General features: G+C 35.2%; 1 protein-coding gene and 1 pseudogene across 1 annotated transcript in view; both read left to right on the forward strand.

Moving 5' to 3' along the window:
• Nucleotides 1–22,610, forward strand: part of LOC109268887 (contactin associated protein 2) — a 1,595,009-nt gene that overhangs the window by 657,134 nt on the left and 915,265 nt on the right. The window lies entirely within an intron of this gene.
• Nucleotides 17,161–18,552, forward strand: LOC109269212 (60S ribosomal protein L12-like; annotated as a pseudogene).

A 22,610-nucleotide genomic window follows, 5' to 3' on the forward strand; every position in this document is an offset into this window, starting at 1 on the left:
CCAAAGCCAATAAATAACCAGGGGAGTTGGCAAAGGGCCTTGAAAACCTACTAGCAACATGTGAGAGAGAAATATTTGACCTTATGTGAGTCCGTGAGGCTCTATTCACACTTAACACATGGATAACTGACATTGTTCCATCTATTACTTGCTAACGAAGAAAGTTTTTCTAAAGAGTATTTCTAAAGAAACATCATGTCTGGCTCCTGGCTTACACAGAGATGAGCACATATAAAACAGACATCACTGTGGCCAGCTAGTGTTCATAGGGACCACAGTTAAGCCAATCTATAGCTACTTCTAGTTTGTTGTCTGTTCACTTGCAAGGTGAATGTCTACGTTACTAAATTTAGTTCACTATTATACTTGTCATAGCGATCGATGTATGACAGCTATTAATGGTCACAAAGAAAGTTTCCAAACTATATGACCAAATACAGGAGGTTGGTTGAATAAACTAGGCCACCTATGCAAAATGGATACATTCCAGCTATAAAGAAAACAGAAATATTTCTAGGAGTTGCTATGGGTAGGTCTCCCGGGAATATTGTTAAGGGCAAACAAAGAACCCAAAGAGCACCTGCTATGTGCTGACTTGTGTGCAAGCAGTAAGGAATGAGAAAACATGTATATACGGTTGAAGCAATTCTGGAAATGTTTAAATGTTTCAATATATTTCGGATTTAAAAATGAGTAGATACGGTGATGATGTTGGGAGCCATGGTTCTCACTATGAAGAAAGGAATAAATAAATGGGGACTAGAGAGAAACAAGAAGGAAGCCCTTTAAAAGTATGTGTGTATATGTGAATAGTCCATATACATACTGTGTATACAGTATGCCTATATATATGTGCATATATATATATACATATATATATATATATATATATATATATATATATATATATATATGTATATATGTATATATAGTCTCAGCTCAGACTGTTCAATGGGTCTGGAGAAAAAGACATTCCAGTAGCAACAAACATACCTAGTACAGACCTTAGTTACTAATACCCTTATCCTCTAAAAGGAATCAGATCTGATTGGAGAAACTGTATCATGTTTTGGTCAAGTAAGATTCGATCTGAGTCTTGAAACATCTTTTTATGTCAAAATTAAAGGGAAAATGGTGGTTACTGACAAAAAGTGCATAAGAACCAGTTCGAAAAGAAAATATCTATTGGCCAAATCTAGACAATTTGAGCATAAAAATGATCAAGGACAGTAATGAATTAAAAACCTTTAGGAAAATATGTATCCTTAAAGTCATAGAGATTATAGATAACAGATCAAGGCATAGGTACTACACAGACAGGAAAATAAAATGAGAGAGAAGGCTCTTGCCTTCACGAGGCAAGAGGAAGACACGAGGAAGACAACTTCCAGGTAGTAACGGGGGAAGGTCTGCTAGAGGCAGAAAGTCATCATTTTGCAACCCTCATAGTGTTAGTTTTGGCATGTGGTTGCAGTGGCCATTAAAATATTTCCTGTCGCCTAGCTATTATCGTAGGGCATGGGAAATATTTTAAGGAAACCACCATATTTGTATGGACATAAATTGTCTCCCAAGAATTACTTATCAGTTGGAAGAGGAAAAAAAGTTATTATTCAAGGGAAATTATGTAGCATTTCAACTGAATGATCAAAATAATGATGATCGATGAGGGGCAGGTAGACAGTGTGTGCCTCCAGATGTGATGGGCTAAAGACTCTACGTAGCGCAGGTGGCATTCCACTAAACATGTGTAAATGTATTGAGTCTGTCAGAGGAAGCATAAATCAGATTCAAAATGAGAAACATTCTACGAGGGCATCTATGAGGGGTGAGAGGGTAAGAGAAATTTCAAAAATGTCAATGTGATAAAAGATAACAAAATGCTATGGGATAATTCTACGTTAAAGGAGATATTTAAAAATGACATCAACATGAAATACGTGTTCCTAGGCTAGATCCTATCCTGGATAGGGAAAAAAATGCTATAAAAATATTATTGGGTCAGTGGACAAAATTGGGAGAAAGCAGGTTGATTAGATATGTCAATGTTAAATTTCTTGAAATTTGATAACTATGCACTTGATGATTTATGTCCTTATTTTGAGAAAATGTAAAGTGTTCAGTAGTAAATGGACATGATATGTAACTTATTCTCAAGTGGTTCAGAAAAAAACCGTGTGTGTGTGTGTGTGTGTGTGTGTGTGTGTGTGTGTGTGTGTGTGTGTATGCAGGGAGAGGGAGAAAGAAAGGAAGGACAAAGTGCGTAGCACAGAGCAAAACAGGGAATCTGAATGAAGAGTAAGAGGTATACAGTGTCCCTAACTCTTTTCTTGTCACTCCTCTGTAGGCTTGAAATTGTCTCACAAGAAGAGTTCTTTTTTTTTTTAAATTTTCGTGAAAATCCAGTATTGGAAACACATTAATCTCATTGTTGTTTTAACAGGGTTTTCTTTTAAAACCAGATGCCTCACGAAAACACAAAACATATCACTCCGAAAGCAGTCATTGAAATCTATACCAGCATGTTTAATTGGATCTTTCCCATTACCTGGCTGATAGCTGATGGATTAAGGAAGTTAGAGATCTGATGTGATAAAATAGGGGGAAAGAAATGACTATAGGAGTAGTAACTGTGGTGCCGTGTGAACAGCCAAGTGGGGCAGGGACCTACATTGACAGGACGAAGTGGGTTACAAGAAACACACACACACACACACACACACACACACACACACACACACACAGTGTCAACATACAGATTGGTCCTGATGAAATGGTAACAGTAGTCACTTACTGCTCCCTTTATGCATACTTCTGTATCATATGCTCAAAGATGCTTCAAAAACTAAAATCAGCATATTTATTTGGAACATTTACACTATAGAAGCATGTTTGTTCAACCAGATTTGTAGAGTGGAAGGGGGTGATAGCAGTTTCCTGAAAGTCATGGACTGTGAATATGCCCGCAGGCACGAGGAGCTCAAAGATACCAACAAGTCACGCTTGTCAGAGTAAATTTGAAAGTGGAAAGAAATAAGACAGATATGAAATTAGCTCAGAACAATTCAATATTCGAAAACATCTGTAGGAAGAGGCACCGAGGGCCTGGGCTGAAGAAAATAAATCACAATTAGATCTGGTTCTGGAAAATTCACCAAGGTCTACATTAGCAAATCAAGTCCAAGGAGGAAATGAAGGGTTTCTCTTGACAGAGGAGCACTTAGTGTTTCTTGGAGAGGGTTTTCAGGCAAATATGATTTACACATCTCTGCATTCATTTGTTCTGTTCAGATACCAGAAAGAGCGTGCCTCGGTGAGAAAGATTTATATTAGTTGCAGAGGCTTGCACCAAATATTTTCTAGTTTCCCTACCAACTCTGAGATTCTTTCATTCCCTCTAAGGTGAACTGTTTTTTAGGATGGTAAACCACCTCCTATTTAATGATAACATCTGCTGAAAGGTAGTCATAGTTATTAATAACATAATTTCAGTTTTTGACATTTCTATTATGATAATTTAAACTTATTATCTAATATCCTCTCCTTTAGATAGAATTTGTTGTACATTATTTATTTCATGTAACGTTGTACATGTCAGCATAAATGCCTTTTTTTCCAACCTCAATACATTTAGAATACCAGGGAGGATCCAACACTGAAAAAAATGATAATGTGATAATGTGAATACACGGCTCTGGGGACGGACTCTTTAAAGCTTCATAGGTTTTCCATTTACATATCAGACAATTCCCAAACCTTCAGAAGAAAGTCCAAAGTGCTGACACAGTATGTGGTTTCAGATCTTATGAATGGAAGGATATTAAAAGCAATTGAGATTGAGCATAAAGGTAAAAGTTTGAGGCGATTCAAAGAAAATTACATTAGGTTTTCAGGTTTCCTTCAGCAGAGATTAGGAAAATGTATTTCAATTTCCTCAACAAAGAATAAGGCAAATCTTACAGGAAACCAAGTCAGAGTCAAAGTTTGTTTAAAAGGGCATCTCTAAAGCGGGATATTGGCACCAAGAAGGTGATCTGTCCCCCTGATTAATGAGATTTGAATAAATTTGTTGACAGAATAAGACAAATGCAGCATTACACAATAACACCTGTAGATGCTGAGAGAGATCAATTAAAAATTTAAAAAAAATTTAAAATTAACACCTAACCCTAACCTCTGACCCTGATGCCTACCCTGGTTCTGAACTCAGTTTCAATTCCAATCTTAACCCTAACCCATAGTTGCTTGATTAACCCTAACCCTACTAAATGCATACTAAACTTGAATTCTGTAATAAAAAACCAGTCATGTAACAAGAAAAAACAAAAAACAAAAAAAAAACCCCAAACCCCATAAGATCCATTTGATATTCTTATGACCACTCAAATATTAATGCACTCTTGTTTCTTATTGACCTTAACTATAATTTCTAAATTAAAAAAAATGTGTTTTTGTTTTTGAGAGAGAGAGAGAGAGCAGGGGAGGAGCAGAGAGAGAGGGAGACAGGGAATCCCAAGCAGGCTCCACACTGTCAGCCTAGAGCTCCAACTCACAAACCAGCGAGATCATGACCTGAGACAAACTGAAACCAAGAGTCTGACTCAACCCACTGAGCCACCCAGGTGCCCCTATAATTTAGAACTTTTTGAAGAGTAACCAAGTTAGGGGTGCCTGGGTGGCTTAGTCGGTTGAACGTCTGACTTCTGCTCAAGTCATGATCACTCCTGAGTTCGAGCCCTGTGTCGGGCTTTGTGCTGACAGCTCAGAGCCTGAAGCCCGCTTCGGACTATGTCTCTGGCTCTCTGTCTACCCCTCCCCTGCTCGCACACTGTCTCTCCATCTCTCAAAATATAAATAAACATTAAAAATTTTTTTAAAGAATACCAGGTTAACAAGTTTCACACAAGAGCCAAAATCTTTCCCCAAATCATATTATTGAATAAAATTGTTCTTTAACCTTAAGTAAAAGCAAATGGAATTGTAGTGTATATTATTTTAGAATAAGCAATTATCAAGCGGACTTTCCACACATTGATTTTATTAAATTTGGATTTAAAAAGTCCTTTTTTTTACTCTTTCATGCATTATATTCTGTTAATCAGTAAGAAGTACTACAATTGATTTTTTTCATTTATTTTGTAAGTATCAGGAAACTAGAGGTGTGGGAGAGGATGATTAGCTGTTCACCAAACCCCTGTCCCTTTCTTCTTTGTCACACAGCCTGATTTCTGGCCTCCCTTTAAGTGAGGCATCACCAGTGAGGACTCCTTGCAGCCTGTGGAATTCCAACACTTTCAGGCTGGCTCACAGTTTGGTTCCCGTGGAGCCCTGCACTCTCTACTTCTCGGTCAACCAAGGCTGGTGTAACTGCAAAGAAAGGAGCCAAACAACCGCCACACCTTTATCTAGGGTCATTTATGCGTTTAAGCCCATTCTAGGTTAGCTGCTCTGAGAATTAACTTTAAAATCTCTCCCCTGTCTCTCATCTCATCACATCCTTCTCTAGATCCTCTTTTCAGCGTACAAACATGTAGTTATTTCTTCAGACTTAAAAAAAAAATGATTGATTTCCACTCGTGACTGCTCTACTCTTTTGTTGCAAAATTCCTCAAGAAATGTTGAGACTTGCTCTGTTCCATTCTCTTCTCCTGTCCTCTCTCAGACCACTCCAACTCATATATTCATACCCCTGCATACTCCATTCTGGCTTCACTCTCACTGTCCCGTCAGTGGTCACTCTTCCATCATTGTTGAACTTGACCTGTCTTCACAATTTAACAGAGTGGAGCATGTCCTCCATAATACACTTTTTTATTTGATTCCGGGGCACCACATTCTTTTGGGTTTCCTCCTACTTAATTTCTTGTTCTTTGTTAGTCTTCCGTGTTGACTTTCCTTTACAACCAGGACCTTTTTCTTAACTGTTGAAATACTCTAAGACTCAGTCTTTGGTCTTCCTTTCTTTCCACCTACAGGCACTCATTTCCTTGGAGATCCCAATCAGTCTTTCTTTTTCAGGTATTTCTTTTCTCCATTTCAGTTACTTTCTACTCCACCATTTTGAGTGATTGGTGAAAATTATCATTGACTCCACTTTATCTCACATTCTCATATCCATTCGAACATCCTGTTTCTCAACTTTGAAAATGTATCCAAAATACAACTGCTTATCACCTCTCTGGTCTGAAACACCAGCCATTTCTTGAATGGTTTTAAGAACTTAAACAGATCTCTCTGTTTACATCCCTGAACCCATATATGCCAATGGCAACAGAACAGCCACAATTCTCCTTTTAAAATAGAAATCAGATCATGTAACTACAGCTCAGAACCCTGTAAGTGTTTACCACTTTATGCAGAGTAAAAGCCTATATCCTTACGGCTGCCTCAAAGGACCTATAGGTCCTATTCCCTGTTACTTCTTTTATCTCAACTACTACTGCCATCATTATTTACTCAGATACAGGCACGCTGACCCTGGAATGTTAAGGCTTTTGCACTGGATATTTCCTCTAGCTAGAGTATTCTTTCTTCAGATATCCCCTTGACTAAGTCTCACCTCTGTTCATGTACTTGAAGAAGTGTTACCTTCTCAACAAAGCCTATCCTGTCCACTGTATTTAATACTGTAGTCTACACACACTTACACTCAAAGTCTTCATGGTCACCCTTTCTGACTCTGCTCTTTGAAAAAATTCATAGCAATTATGGATTTTCATTGTAGCATGTAATTTACTTACATATTTCTTTTATTTGTTTTGTCTGTCTAGAATTTTAACTCTGCATAAATTAGAATTTTGTTTTTAAACCAGTACATGCTAGGTATCTATAACCGTCCCTAATACCCAGTAGAAACTAAATATTTCCTAAATGATTATTGTAATAGAATCAAGACTATTTACAAAAGATGATTTCAGCCCAGGATTGCCATTTTATTCAGTCATTGTTATGTTGAGGTGCTGTTATTCTTTTAAGGCTAATATTGGGGTTAGCATGTTGATTTTATTTAGGGGACTTCAACTTTGTCTTCTGGGTTGACTTTAAATGACTATGTGTGTCTATCATCTATCTATCCATCCATCCATCCAACCGATCTGTGTGCGTGTATGGGTGTACATGTAAATGGCAAAATACAATGTTTACAATCCAGAGTTTAGTCAGAGAAATCTATCTCAAGCTATCTCTTTCCAAATCATTTTCAAACCTCAAGTGTAAGAAATATCTTTGTGAACGATTTAGAGGAAAGTGTGGTATATATTCATACCGCTCTATACTCTAACTTCATTTCTGGTTCACTCCAGGTAATCAGAGATTCATTTGCTAACCAGTATAGTTTTGGCTTCCTCCTAAATGTGTGCATAGAAATTACTGTAGTTTGCATATTTTGAAATCTGTTAAATACTTTATTTGTGGAAATCTGCTAAAGAACATAGTTCAAAATAATATAATAAATGAAAAATATTCTCTATGCTATTAGTACCCTAAACAGTTGAAAGGGTAGTTTTCATTTACTCATTTAGGCAAGTGTATTAATACTGTGAATTCATTTTCTTTCTTTATCTCATCTACTAAGTAATTTAGGGACCAGTTGGGTAGCTAAACACTATATATATTTTTATCATCCTCTACAGCATTGTTTAGCCTATGGTAAATATTTCTGTGTAACAATTTTACTTCTAAGCTTATTATATCCTATGCATATTTTCTTTTGACTCCAACTCCTCCAACTATTTTTTAAATAGTATATTCGCTGCTTAAAAAAATTGCCCTTGAATCAAACAGAGGCAGTAGAGTGAAATGGAGAAGAACAGTATGCATGGATTTGATTCTGCCATTGATACTTACTTTCTGATTGACCTTTGGTATATTGCTTGATATCTTTTTGGATTAAAAACAATACTCTCATAGGGTTATTGTAAGGAAAAATGAATAAATATATTTAATGCACCTAGCATCTTTCCAGAATTGTAGTCAGTATGTAATAAGTGACCATGATTTTTATTATTTTCTTCAATGGGAAAGAGTGGAAGAAGAGTAGGGAGTAATCAAGCATGGAGTTTTTTCAGTGTGAGATATTTGTAAGACCTCCCTGGCAAGTGCGGGTAGGTCTCTTCCAACCAGTCACTCAGAGACTCATGTCAGTTCTGTCATACCTTGGAGATTATTACTATCAAGATGTAACATCCAAGGTTTATCTTGGGTTCCATCTTAGTTGCTTAGAAGAAGATAGAAAGTAGGAAAAACAAGCCTATTTCTTAAAGGCATTGGGCAGGAAGTAATAACATCACCCACTCTAACATTCCACTGTGAGGGTTAGTCATATGGCCATATCCAGATAAAGAGGTGTGCTTGGAAATGTAGGCCTGGCTAGTCAGCCACTTCCCAGCTATAACCTTATACAAGGGAAGGGACAAGATGAATTTTGGTGGATGGTTGTCTCTCCCTAAGAAATGTCCAGGTGAAAGAGTTTATAACTAGTGTGTAGTCTGGACTAGATACATAAATTTGAGAGTCATGAACATGTAGATGATATTTAAAATCTGGGAACCAGTGAAAGAGAATAGAGATGAGAAATGTTTAGTACTAAGCCTTGAGAAACTCATATATTTCTTGAACTGAGGAATTTCCAGTTCCTCAGGGAAGGTAATTTGAAAAGACAAAGAGTATTTTTGGCTATCCATCTGTGCAGGTGTTATGTGGATGTCAGGGGAGGAAATTCTGCACCAGAGAGCATCAGGGCAGCTGGCAGGGAGCTGTCCTCCGGTTGTGGTGCTGACACGATACCTCCTCTCCTCACAATGAATGGCACTCCCTTGGTTATCCTGGGAGAGCTCTGTCATTCTCCCCTAATACACACATCCAGAAAGATACTTTCCGATGGCCCCACACTTTTGTACTTGTGGAAAAGTGATGGACCCTAATGCTACCAACTTTTTTCTCCTGTCTTATTCACGCTCAGAGCTCCTCTACAGAAACACTGTTTTCTGCATGAGAACACTTTATCAAGTTTTGCCCAAGAGCCCTAATTATGCAACCAAGAGTTTAAGACTTAAGTCATTTCATCAATTTTACTCAACCATGTTTCTCTGTGTGGACCCCACCTGAGAAGAGTGAGACATACTGCAAGGGGAGTTAAATAAAGAGATAAGTAAAAACTCAGATACATTCTTAACAATAAATCTGTGAGAAAGGATTAAAGCAAATAGGGTGTCAGAAAAAAGACAGACATCCGTTACCCTGCCTATTCGATAATTAATGATTTGATTGAATTTCCCAGACCAGAAAAACTGAAGATAAAACACAAATGTTGAAGCAGGGTAAAACTATGTGCATTCAAAAGGATTATAAAACTTATGAATATAAGCAAGATATGAAAAACCGTGATACCAGTTAGATGTTTTTGAGTCTCACAATATGTCAGGCCTCGTAGTAAGTGCTTATAATGGTTATGACAGCTGACTACCCAACAAGAATTAATTCTAGATGGTCAGTCTAAGGCTTTCATATCAGTCGTTTCCCCCACATCAGTAATTAGATGAAGAAAGTGCATATGATCCTCTTCTCAGTCATGAGACTTAAGGGGATATCTTCTGGATGGGGTCATGGAAAGATCAATTATCAAATGGCCCAGGGAAAAAGACAGTCAGTTTTCTATCTTTGGGCATCATGATTGAGTATGACACCTAAATCTGCTGCCACTACCAGTCCTAGAATGAAGCCACTTCATGAACTGAGTGAATCCCTCTTCTCTCATCCTTGTACATTCCCTACCTCTGAAGTCTCTGTAATGAAACACATCTCCCTTTCTTGCTGGAGAATATTAGAGACAAGTTTTCTTTTTTTCTTCTTTTTCTCCAAAATTGTATTTAAATGCCAGTTATCATATGGTAAAATGTTAGTTTCAGGTGTAGAATTTAGTGATTCATCACTTATATACAGCACCCGGTGCTCACCACAGCAAGTGCCCTCCTTAATACCCATCACCTAGTTAATCTATGCCCCGATTTCCCCTCCTGTAACCATCAGTTTGTTCTCTACAGTTAAGAGTCCGTTTCTGGGTTTGCCTCTCTTTTTATCCCCATGTTCATTTGTTTCTTAAATTCCATACATGAGTGAAATCATATGGTATTTGTCTTTGACTGACTTATTTTGCTTGGTTAGCATAATACTCTCTAGCTCCATCCACATCATAGCCAATAGCAAGATTTCATTTTTTGAGGCTGAGTAATATTCCATTATATATAATCTCACATCTTCTTTATCCATTCATCTGCTGACTTTGAGAACTGCTGACATTGAATCAATCACTGGGGAGGCATCCAAAGGATGAGTTTATAAATAAATAGTCTGTAAGTTTCTGATATACTCCAAAGTCTGAGATATATGACATAAATATTAAAAGAACATGGGAGAATATATTTATATTTTGTAATATTAAAGACCTTACACCTTTACTTGTTAAAACATCATAGATGAAGTGCCAAATAAAATGTATGTATAGTTCTTAAATAGTAAAACATACATACCCATTACCAGGTTAAGAATAAGCATAGAATATACTTGAAGAGTTTCCAAGTCACATCACCTTTTCCATCCCAGTGATAAGCACTATCCTGAATTCTATATATAACATTTCTTTAATGTTTTACTAGGTTGCATTCCGTGAAATTGCCTATATTTGATCAAGCTTGCTCTACACGCTGACATATTCATAGGATTCAACTTCATCTTTCTATCACACCTGTATATGTCCCTATATAATTTATCTACTGTATTTTACAAATACATTTGCCTCTTTTTGAACTTATTAAAAATTATCCTTAGACTTTGAAAAAGAATATAAAGAATGTTCTTAGAATAAAAAGAGTATTTTTAGAAATTTTCTTTAGCTCCTTGAAGGTGCAAATAAACTTGTAAGTAAAGAGGTAAAAGCAATTAAACTTATATAAATGTAATTCAAACATTTTCATGTTGCTGAGCTTTAGTTTTTAGTTGATGAACCCAGAAGTGATTCTCCTGTCCTCAAAGAATATTGACAAACTGTGTCATTAATAAGAAAGACATCAAAGGAGTTTGGAATATCAGAATTAATAATATCATTGGGGGAGGGGGAAGGAGAATGAGAATGAATGAATATGATTCTATAGTTGGATCATAATTGAATTAACCTGAGATTAACTAGATGGAATGATGGTTAATGGCAATATTTGGTATATGCTCCTTCTGCAAAAATATGTAACTTAAGAGAAAATTTTAAAAGGACAAGTGAAAATCAAGAAAATGGACAGTTCAGGGCAAATGGAGACAGAGCCACAGCTATAAAATTATAATTAGTACTATTACAGTGAATATTTACCAAATGTCAAGATAAAGTAGCACATGGAAACCTGAAAAAGCTTAGTTTGAACAAGTAAAGTTTTACCACACTGAACCGTTCTTCACAGCCCTGTGAAGAATGCAGAATATAGAAGAATATAGCCCATATAGATATTACTGTTTGATTACCACAGTCTTTCCCACTGAGCCTGGAGGTAACCTCACAAGCTATTTCAGCATATATCTCCAGGCAACTACCACCAGCCACTGCCTATCACACAGAATGGGAAATTGAGAAAAGTTTTCCCTCCCAGCAACTCCTCAAAGCTCTTTTAAGACATGAGTATCTTTTATCTACAGTTTAAAGTAATTATTACCATATGAAATTGTAAACGTTGTCTTCAGGTCTCACCTCCACGAGGCATGGGTGCTAAGTCTTTAAGGCCTGCCTTCTTCAATCACTTTTACTTTTTTTAACCAAAATACGTTTTTTAATGTTTTTGGGTTTTTTTTTTTTATTTTGAGAGAGAGAGAGAGAGAGAGCGTGTGCACAAGAATGGAGAAGAGGCAGAGAGAGAAGGAGAGAGAGAATCTCAAGCAGGCTCTGCACTGTCAGCACAGAGCCTAGCTGTGAGATCATGACCAGAGCCAAAATCAAGAGTTGGATGCTTAAATCAACTGAACCACCCAGGTGCCCCCCACAAATAAATTTTTTAAAAAATTTTAATGTTTATTTATTTTTGAGAGAGACACAGAGAGAGCAGGAGAGTAGTAGTAGTAGAGAGAGAGGGAGACACAGAATCTGAAGCAGGATCCAGACTCTGAGCTGTCAGCACAGAGCCCTACCTGCAGCTTGAACCTATAGACTGTGAGATCATGACCTGAGCCAAAGCTCATGACCTGAGCCAAAGCCAAAGCTTAACCAACTGAGCCACCCAGGTGCCCTCCGCCCAATACATTTTTAATTGAACTATGTACATATTCATAGAGGGAGTGTTTGCAAAGGTAAATATAAACAAAGTTCCAAATGTATGCAAATAGTTTAAGGAATATAAATATTTATATTTGAAGCCCATCATTACTTTCACTATTTCTACCAATGAGACTCTCTAAGCTAAATTCTAGGTATATTCTTAGAAGAGAGGCTTTTTTCTCTCTCTTATAGCTTTGAAACATGAAAAACATAGAAGCAGTTACTAGTCAGAATCAGAGTGAATGAAGAAATAACTTGTGGGATAATACTAAGAGCCTGAGACAGAGGATGGCAAGAAAAACAGAAGAGGGGGCTGGATGGAAACCAACCAAAATGTGCAACTTCTCATGTAGAGAGGACATGAATGAAAAGATGAGAGTCCACAGGTCTGAACTGAAAGTAGATAGTCTAGGGGAAGGGCATAGCAGGCAGGTAGAAATTGGATTCTCAAGCTCTGGGAAAAGATCGGGGCTGAAAGTAGAGATACAGAAGCTGTAAACCATGAATGATCAATGAAGAGGAAAAAATTGCATGTGGTCACTCACCGAATAAATAGAGAAGAGGGAGCCAATGAGAAATTAAAGAGAAGCATCTAAATTCAATTGACAGGCTAAGAAAACATGCAAAACACAAATAAAACAAAATATTTAAAAATTTAGTCAAAAATACTAGGAAAACCAGCGTACAAGAGAGGAGGAACTTCAATGACTGTAATAAATTGAGACTTGAGATTACCTTTAGAGATGTGTATCTCCCAAAATTTAAAATAGATTTTTAAATAAAACAATGCTTGAGAAAGTCACATAAACACAAGTACATGGTGAGAGCTCATTTATTCAGCAAATATTTGCCAAATTCACTCTTACCATACAGAGGATATTATTAACAATGGCCAATGAAAGAAATATATTCTCTACCCTCATGAAGATTACAGCTAATCAGAATAAAAATGTGATTATAAAATCACTTTAAAAAATAGTTGGGGGTGGTATGAAAGAGGGGTGGGAAGAGCAAGAGAAATCCCTCAGGAGACAGAAGCACAGGGGAGAAGACAGGGGTAGTCAGTCAAGAGGAGGCTGGGGGGGTTGGTTTACTTCTTTCTTTTTTATAAATTAGGAGAAAAGTTGAATGTGTTTGTTAGACTAAGAGGAGAACCGGTGAAAAGAATCTAAGGGTAATAGAGTTCATGGACTGGAAACAAGGCCATTTCCATTTTATAGAGATCCTCCCATTTGTCAGGCACTGTACACGTACTATTTGGTTTTAGGAAAGTTCTAGAACTTTCTATATTCCAATAAGTGCATAAACTAGGTAGGAGCATATTTATCTGAAAGATATTTGTCTTCTTTCTTTTTTTTTTTGTCTTCTAGTCATCCTATGAAGATTGAAGAGAAAAGATAATGTATAAATATATATTAAATGTATAAACATTTATTTATCAGCTATATTAGTTTTAAATAAATTTTCTAAACTCAAACACCTAAGTTCATTTAGAGTATTTGTTTAAACAAATGAAAAATATCTCTTGGGGATGCCTAGCTGGCTCAGTCAGTGGAACATGTGACTCTTGATCTTGCAGTTGTAGGTTCAAGCCCCACGTTGGGTGTAAAGATTACTTAAAAATTAAAAGAAAAAAAATCTTCAAAAAAAGAAAAAAACACAAAAATATCTCTTGAAACAAGAAAAATAATTTGTTATTATCATTGTGGTATTGTCAGTCCCATCTGCTAATATACACACACACACACACACACACACACACACACACACACACACACACACACACACCAGGGTCTCAAGAATAGTATTAGCCCCAGAATAATAAAAACCTCTGAATGACAAGATTAAATAACCATGATGCATATCAGCTTGTTTTCGTACCTTTTCTTACTGACCCGCAGCTCTCACACTTACCATTGATACAACACTCATAAAATGGGAAAATAGTGGGCTGAACTTCTTTATTTGCTTACTTTTGCATTATATGAATAGCCACTTTATTTTCACATTTTCCTTAATCTCTCATTTTCTTAAATGTATATTAAAACTCAAAAATGTAAAAATCATCTTACAGTGAGATGCTTTCTTAAGTACAACAATTTTATGAAATTGCCTTACTTGATAAAATTGACAGAAAGTCTTTAGTAAAGAATAAAGTATTATACTAATGTATTAAAATCACTGCTATTAGTATTATTCTAATTAAGCCTAAATTCCTGACACCTGGAGATTGTCAGTCTCTCTTTAAGCATTAGGTAATTAAATGAAAATCCTCTCCTAGTTTAAAAACTATAATCAGAAGAATATCAACATTCAGTGAGACTTTTAAAACATGAACTTCATATTTCTTCTCTACCAAGGTAATCAGGGATGTATTACATTGCTTCACTTACCTACATGAAATGGCTAAAAAAATGAAATTATATCTGACCAAACAAAGAATAAATACTTTTACATAATTTACTGGATTTTGGAACTTTGGTGCCTCATGAATATTTAAAAGATAAATGGATTTAGCCATCTGAATTTAGATGTATGCTGATAATGCTTGAGACCTTGGCAAATCAATTAACCTCTGGACATTCAATTTTGAATAAAGGGGTTACTATTTGTTGGCAATTGTGTAACCATTCTAATTAAAAGGAACTTGTGAACTCTTTTAATTATTCATCCTTTGAAACATCCGCCTGTGGATAGTGGCTAACACACCCATTTTATCTGTTTGTATATTGGGAAAAATAATGGTAAAATAATTGATTTGGTGCAAGGTCCATGGTTAGTGATAAGATATTAGAAGCCAGAAGTTTCCCCTCTGCCAATTCTTTACATTATTCACTCACATTAAAGCCTTTTATTCCATTATAATTAATTTTGTATTTTGAGAATTAAATAATGATGCATTTGATATATTGAATGAATTATGTAATTAAATCTTATGCTAAATTTCAAATATGTTCAGATTTTGTAGCATTAGAGAAGCTATGACATTTGAGTCTTTCCTAATTAAAACAAAAATGAAAAGATTGTGTATTTTGCCATCTTTTGCATCATCATGCGTAATCCCTTGAAGAAACAGTAACAAATGATTTCTTATTTTATTAATAGTTCTCAAATGCCCCATGAAATCTGGGAATCTTTTCCAAAAATAGTAACACTCACCGTGCAACGCATTCGAATTCCTTATGAATAAGGGCAATATTTATTCCTAATATTTGTATTTGTACCCTGGGGGAAACACATGATGTTGGTTGGCAGTCTATCAAAGACTTTAAAGAGAGCCTTCAAAGACTAAAGCAGATGGTATTAATCAGATGCTATTTTCATTTTTTATCTGAAGATTTTCTTCAACTTAACTTGGCTAGGAATTCAGAACTCTATGAAACATACACATACATTCACATGCTTACACTTGAGTAGAGCCATGTACGCAAACATGGCCCTATCCACATGGCTCTCCATGGTACGGCGTCATAGCAGAGACTCTGGGGAATAGTGTGGTCCTTCCAGTGCCTCCAGTTACTACAGTGTCTAAAAGAGACTCAGAAATAAGCCAGTGTTATAGTCACTCTTGTGCTTGAGTAAACTTTAATGCATGCAGATTATCACTTATTTGCTATTGTATTGAATGTATATGGTCTCAGACAGTGGTCTTAAATATGGAAATAATTGGTGAATGTATTAATTCACTAAGGAGTCCTGCTTAATATATTTTTTGTGAAAAATAATTATTTGATAACTTGAAAAATCCTTCTTTAGATCAGTAGTTTTGTGAAAGTGTAAACTCAACAGTGAACCTGGATTTCAAAGAAAAGCAATGACCAAAAAAATCCACATAGTCAAACCTTTAAACATATCTTTCAGTAGAAAGGATTTATGACTGTACTGAACGGTGATTTGTTTTGCTCACATAGAGGTATAAACAACACAAGAAAAGAAAGTAAAAGGAGGAGTTTCATTAAAGTATTAGATAATTACTTGCTTACAATCTTTATTTACCACTACATAATCATACTACTAAAAACTTTAATATTTATCAATAGGTGACAATTCTCCAAGATAAGAAGTATGTCTTTCATATGACTCTATGCCTTAATTAAAATATTAGTCAAATGTCCACAAGGTATTTCTACAGTTAACTTGTAAAATGAGAATAGCTTCAATTCAGAAATACTAATTAAATACAGAATGTGATTCAATAAAAGTCACTGATGGCTAATTAAGGGAAGAATTATCAGACTTGGATGAAAATATATAATACATATAATCCTAATGAGAGAATATGCTGTTTGCTTTCCTCCCCTGTTACAAGAAATTCACCAACCAAGTATTTAACCTTGAGAAGAAACAAAGAAGCTTTCCTGAGTACATACCATTTCCCAAATACTGAGCTAGGCAATTTGGGGTTTCTAAAGACAGTTTGAAGACAAAATGCTTGCTGGCATTTCCTTGCAGACTAATTAAGGAAAAAGGAGTTAACTATTGAAGAATGGGAACACTAATTCAAGATACAAGGCCCACCTTAAGCAGAATGTCCAAAAGCTTATGTTTATCAAGGTCTTTTCAATGCTTTTTTTTCTTCCTCTTTTTCTGCCCTCTTTATTATTGACTTGAGGTTGTTATTAAGTCATAGTGTTTTCTTATTCCGTTATTTGTTCTCGAATGTAGGTAACGTTTTCGGTAGTTAGTATTTTAAGATGTGTACCTTTCTTAATATATAATGCCATTCAATGCCCTGACACTCCTCATTAAGAGTATAGAAACTTAGAATATTTATGAAAGATAAAAATTACAAGAACAGTACATATCAGTATTTATAATGAATACAGACACAAACATTAATTAGAAATTTAAATCCAACGATACTTACATAGAGATAATACATTATGACTAAGTGAGGTTTATCTAAGGAAAGTGTGATTGGTTCAATATTAAAAAGTCAACCAATGCAGATCATTGCATATGATTATCTCAATAGATGCAAAACAATAACAGAAACAAAAACAACATTTGACTAAATCCAATATCCACTAATGATTAAACAACTCTCAACAAAAAGTGGCTTTTGGCTTTTAGCTCAGAGGAAGCGAGCGTACAACTATGTTCGGTCGTCCTGATTCCAGATCCATCGACACCAGCTGCCTCTACCATGCCGCCTAAGTTTGACCACATCAAGATCAAAGTCATACACCTGAGGTGCACAGGTGGCAAAGTCAGTGCCACATCTTCCTGGCCCCAAAGATCAGCCCCTGGGTCTGTCTCCACAAAAGTTTGGTGATGACATCCTCAAGGCAACCGGTGATTGGAAGGGTATGAAGATTAGAGTGAAACTGACCATTCAGAACAGACAGGCCCAGACTGAAGTGGTTCTTTCTGCATCTGCCCAGATTATCAGAGCCCTCAAGGAACAACCAAGAGACAGAAAGAAGCAGAAAAACTTGAAGCACAGTGGAAATACCACTTTTGATGAGATTGTCAGCATTGTCTTACAAATGTGGCACAGATCTTTAGCTAGAGAACTCTCCGGAACCATTAAAAAGATCCTGGGGACTGCCCAATCTGTGTGGATGGCCACCACCCTCATGACATCATAGATGACATCAATAATGGTGCAATTGAATGCCCAGCCAGTTAAAAACTACAAAGGAGGGGCGCCTGGGTGGCTCAGTCATTTAAGCATCTGACTCTTGATCTCAGCCATGACCTCTCTCTCTCGGTTCCTTAGATCAAGCCCCACATTGGGTTCTACACAGATAGTGAGGAGCCTGCTTGAGATTCTCTTTCCCTGCCTCTCCCCTGCTCCTGCTCTCCCCCTCTCTCTTTCTCTCAAAGTAAATAAATAAATTCAAAAGAAAAAAAAAAGAGCTCTTTAAAAAAAGAACTACAAGGGAAATTATTTCAATATACAATCATTTGACAACCAAAAAAAAAAAAAAAAACAACTAAAAAAAAGGAAGGGAAGAAAATGATCTCAAAATGATAATGGGCATCCATGAAAACCTATGACTAATGCAGTATTTAATGATAACAGACAATGTTTTCCCTTTGATTTGCAAACAAGGAAAGGATACGTTGTCACCATGTAATTCAGTGTTGCACTGAAGATGATAGCCAATCAACAAGAATAAAAAGAAGCATAAAGATTGGGGAAGAAGAATGAGATTTGTCTGTATTTATAAATAATATGATTATTCATTTGGAAATTTCTACTCAATCTTTAAAAAACATCAGTTTAGGTAATGAGTGAATTTAGTAAGGTAACAGGATGCGAGCAAGATTAATAAAAAAAATTCAATTTCAGTTGCTAGCATCAAACATTTGGAAACTATAATTATAAAAGTAATACTATTTAAAATACCATCAGACTTAAAAAATACTAACAGTCAAATATAATAAAATATTGCTCACTTTATACACATAAAATTGAAAAATATTTCTGTGTCAAATCAAAGTATGTCTAAGTGGAGAAATATATTCATTGATTGAAGGAGACACTATTAATTTGTCCATTCTGTGCAAATTGATCTATAGATACAGTATATTCTCTATCATAATTCTAGCAGGGCTTTTACAATTTACAAGATGATTTAAAATTTTCTTGTAACTGTATAAAACCTATAATACACAAAACTGTTGTGAAAAACTTTTTTAGGTCATCTTGTAAATTTATCTAAAAAATACTCCAAAAAGCCCAGCTAGAAATATGATAGAAAACACATTGTATCTATAGATCAATTTGCAGAGAATGGACAAATTAACAATAGTGTGTCTTTCAGTCAATGAACGTGATGCATTTCCCCAGTTAGTTTGCATATATGTATGTATGTATATGGAGAGTACAAAACTGTAAATAGACCACACATATATGAATAATTGAGTTTTAAGAAAGCCACCAACATAATTCAAAGTGGAGGAGAACAGTCTTTTCAACAAATGGTGTTGGGATGATGATATTCACATGGAGAAAATTCACATTGACCCTTACCTCACACTGTATATAAAAATGAATTAAAAATGCATGTTGCACCTAAACACTGGAGCTATTGTTTTTCAACTTGTCGAAGAATACGTAGAAAATATTCACAACCTTGGAATAGTCAACAATGTATTAGGACACAAAAAGGAGTAGCAGTAAAAGAAAAACTGGTAATAATACATGAAAATTGAATTGTCTATTCTTCACATGCCATTATTAACCAAATGAAAGAACAAACCGCAGACTGAGAAGGTGCATTCACAAGGTATAAACCTGGCAAAAGCCTTGCAGATGAACAATGACCCCTTTCCTCTAAAAACAACTCTTGCGTAATTAATACTGCCTCAGCGTTGGTTTGTCAGAGGGCTCAAAATGGCACATTATTCTCCTTGTATTTCTTATATGGCGTATATAGTTTGTATTATTATATATATTATTCTGAGAAAATTCACCCATTTCTGTTATCATTCTGAGGTGCTGTCCTAACATCATAGCACAATCTACTTACCTACCGATGTTAGTGCTTTTCATAGAATTGTAGTGTTTTCCCCTGATGGTCTCCCATGTACCTGTTTTACTTTCTTAACGATAAAAAATCGGTGTGGCTTCAGGCGGATGTGTCTGAAGTCCACATACAGATTCGAGGAAAGTCTAAGATGAAAGTAACATTTTCCATTGGAAATGAGGATTCCAAATCCTCAGTGTTAGCTAGTTCTATATGTTCCCTCATAGTTAAATAATATTTTCCATTGTTTTCCAAAATAATTTTCCTTTTAATTGTTTTTTCATGGTTCAGTGCATGATAGTGCATAATATTGGGGAGATTATAAAGGAACATATTCATAGTTTAATTCTTGCCCATAACAAAGTAAATACTAATTTATGATTGATTGACACTAATTTTGTAGTGCCAAGTTAAAAAAAAAAAACAATTAGCAATAGTATTAACATTGCCACACATTTCTCAAAGTTAAAAACCAAAATGTAAAAGAAAGAAAAATATGAAAGAAAATAACACGTAATGCTATCTCATTTGTTTGTCATGGACAGTCAGTTTCATGACTACGTATCATTGGGCCTACCTACAGCATTTGGCTAAAGAAGAAACAAAAGTTGAAATCTTGAGTATGTTTCACTGTGTAACTATGAAATAGTTCATTTATGCCCTTTATATTATATAGCTATATATACTACATGTAGTATATATCTGTACACATATACATATATACATACTATATAACCATATATACTAAAGCACTATATTTATGCTGTATAATTTTGGGAAATATAATTTACAGAAATCCATGTACTGACTTACAGATGTCTTCATAAATGTTCACAAAACATTATTTGTAATAGAGCAGAGTTAGAAACTATTGTCCATCAGCAAAAGTTTGTGACATGACAGTATACTCATATGGTGGAAAACAATATAGCTGCTGGAAATACATAAGAAATATATATATATATATACTGCAATAGAAACATGACCTCGATATAGCCTCAGGCAGAAAAAGAAAATTTCCTGATACAACACTGTATTTTAACTATAAAATAAAAATAAAGAAAGAAAATGGGAGGGGTGCCTGGGTGGCTCAGTTGGTTAAGCCTCTGGCTTCAGTTCAGGTCGTGAGCTCATGGTTGGTGAGTTCAAGCCCTGTGTGGGTGGGGCTCTGTGCCGACAGCCCAGAGCCTGGAGCCTGCTTCCGATTCTGTGTCTCCCTCTCTCTCTCTGCCCCTCCCTGCTCATGCTCTGTCTCTCTCTTTCTCTCAAAAATGAATAAACATTAACAAAATTTAAAAAAAATAATAAAATGGGGAAAAAAGAAAGTTGCAATATCCTATGCATTATATATGATTATTTAAACATAAATTATTTTATCTCTAGATGCATATAAAAATCTAGAATGATACAGGGGAAGCTCTTAAGCATTGAGAAAATGGTTTTAAGCAGGACTTTCGCTTACTATTAATACATTTATATGTTCAATTTTTTTTAAAAAAGCTTATTTTATAATCCTTTTTTAATCCCCGTGTGGAAAACAAAGACTGCTCATTCCTCACTCAAACAAACTTAAAGGGACATGCATTAAATGTTCTGCAATAAGTCATAATTTTAAGTTTCTACGTATTTTTTCTGAGAATATGAAAAAGAATGAGTATTTTTGACATTGTGTCAATAAAAGGAATCATGATTAATAATAGCTACAGTAATTTTTATTTAAAAACAAGCATATTAATATTTTTACTGTTCTAATGCTCTCAAGAATTATAACTTTCCTCATCTACTTCATTAAAATAGGAGCTTTCTAGGCTGTAGTAGGTACTCAGATTTGGGGATAAAAATAATGCCAAATACAGCTGTATTATGTATTCAATAGAGGGGGTTGGGGGAAAGATTAAGAAAAGCATAATTTTCACAGATTGGTAGGTTATACATATCTTGGTAAATATATGTGAGTAGGTAGACTCATTCATTTTAAAGATCTGTATATGAAAGGGCTTGAAATGAATTGTAAAATTTGTCAACAGGGCACATCTATTAACAAGGCATTTCAGGAGTGATTTTATGTATATGTGATGGGTTAAGTACCTTTTGATTGAAGATATTGGAAATATTTAATAAGAATTCCTAGGGGCATTTAAATGTTACTTATTAATTTTGTTTATTCATGCCACTTCATAAATAGCCACTTTAACTTGATCATCAAAGATGGGCTAATATGAATAGTTACAGATAAGAAAAGTTACTGTATCTTGGGCACAATCAAATAAGTTGCTGTGTTTTGAGAGGAGAATTGAGGGACACTGTCTAAGAAGTATTTTCTTATTTGCTGTCATCCTTTTTGTAGGTTATCTGTTTCCACGACAATTACTTCAACCTTTAACCTTTGATATTCTCATTTGCAAGAAAGTAGCTTTTCAATCAGATAGCAACATTATCATTTTGTCATAATTAATAAAATTTATATTTTAATTGAATATTATCCAAAGTCATTGACAGTAATCTGTTTACACGGAGAAACTGGAAAAAAAGGTAGGATATTTTGCTTCTAATATGTTTTATCAGCGTAAATAAGTTTAAACAAGTAACACAGAACTGTAAGCCTTTTGCTTTGCAACTTGATACATTGCATTAGCTGTTCCCCAAAGAATTTCCTTACTAATTATGTTTTGTTCTAGATAATATTAAAGTTCCTTGACATTCCTATAATACACTACAGGATGTCTGCGTGAAAATTGCCTGGAAGCCATGCTGGCTGATGGGAGGATGGTAACTTATATTAAAAAATAACTTTAAGGATTTATCAATAGAAAAAAGAGAGTTAATTATATTAGTGCTTATCT

Source organism: Panthera pardus, unplaced genomic scaffold, assembly GCF_024362965.1.
Source record: "Panthera pardus isolate Hobbes unplaced genomic scaffold, ASM2436296v1 HiC_scaffold_8, whole genome shotgun sequence".
Taxonomy (NCBI): Eukaryota; Metazoa; Chordata; class Mammalia; order Carnivora; family Felidae; genus Panthera; species Panthera pardus.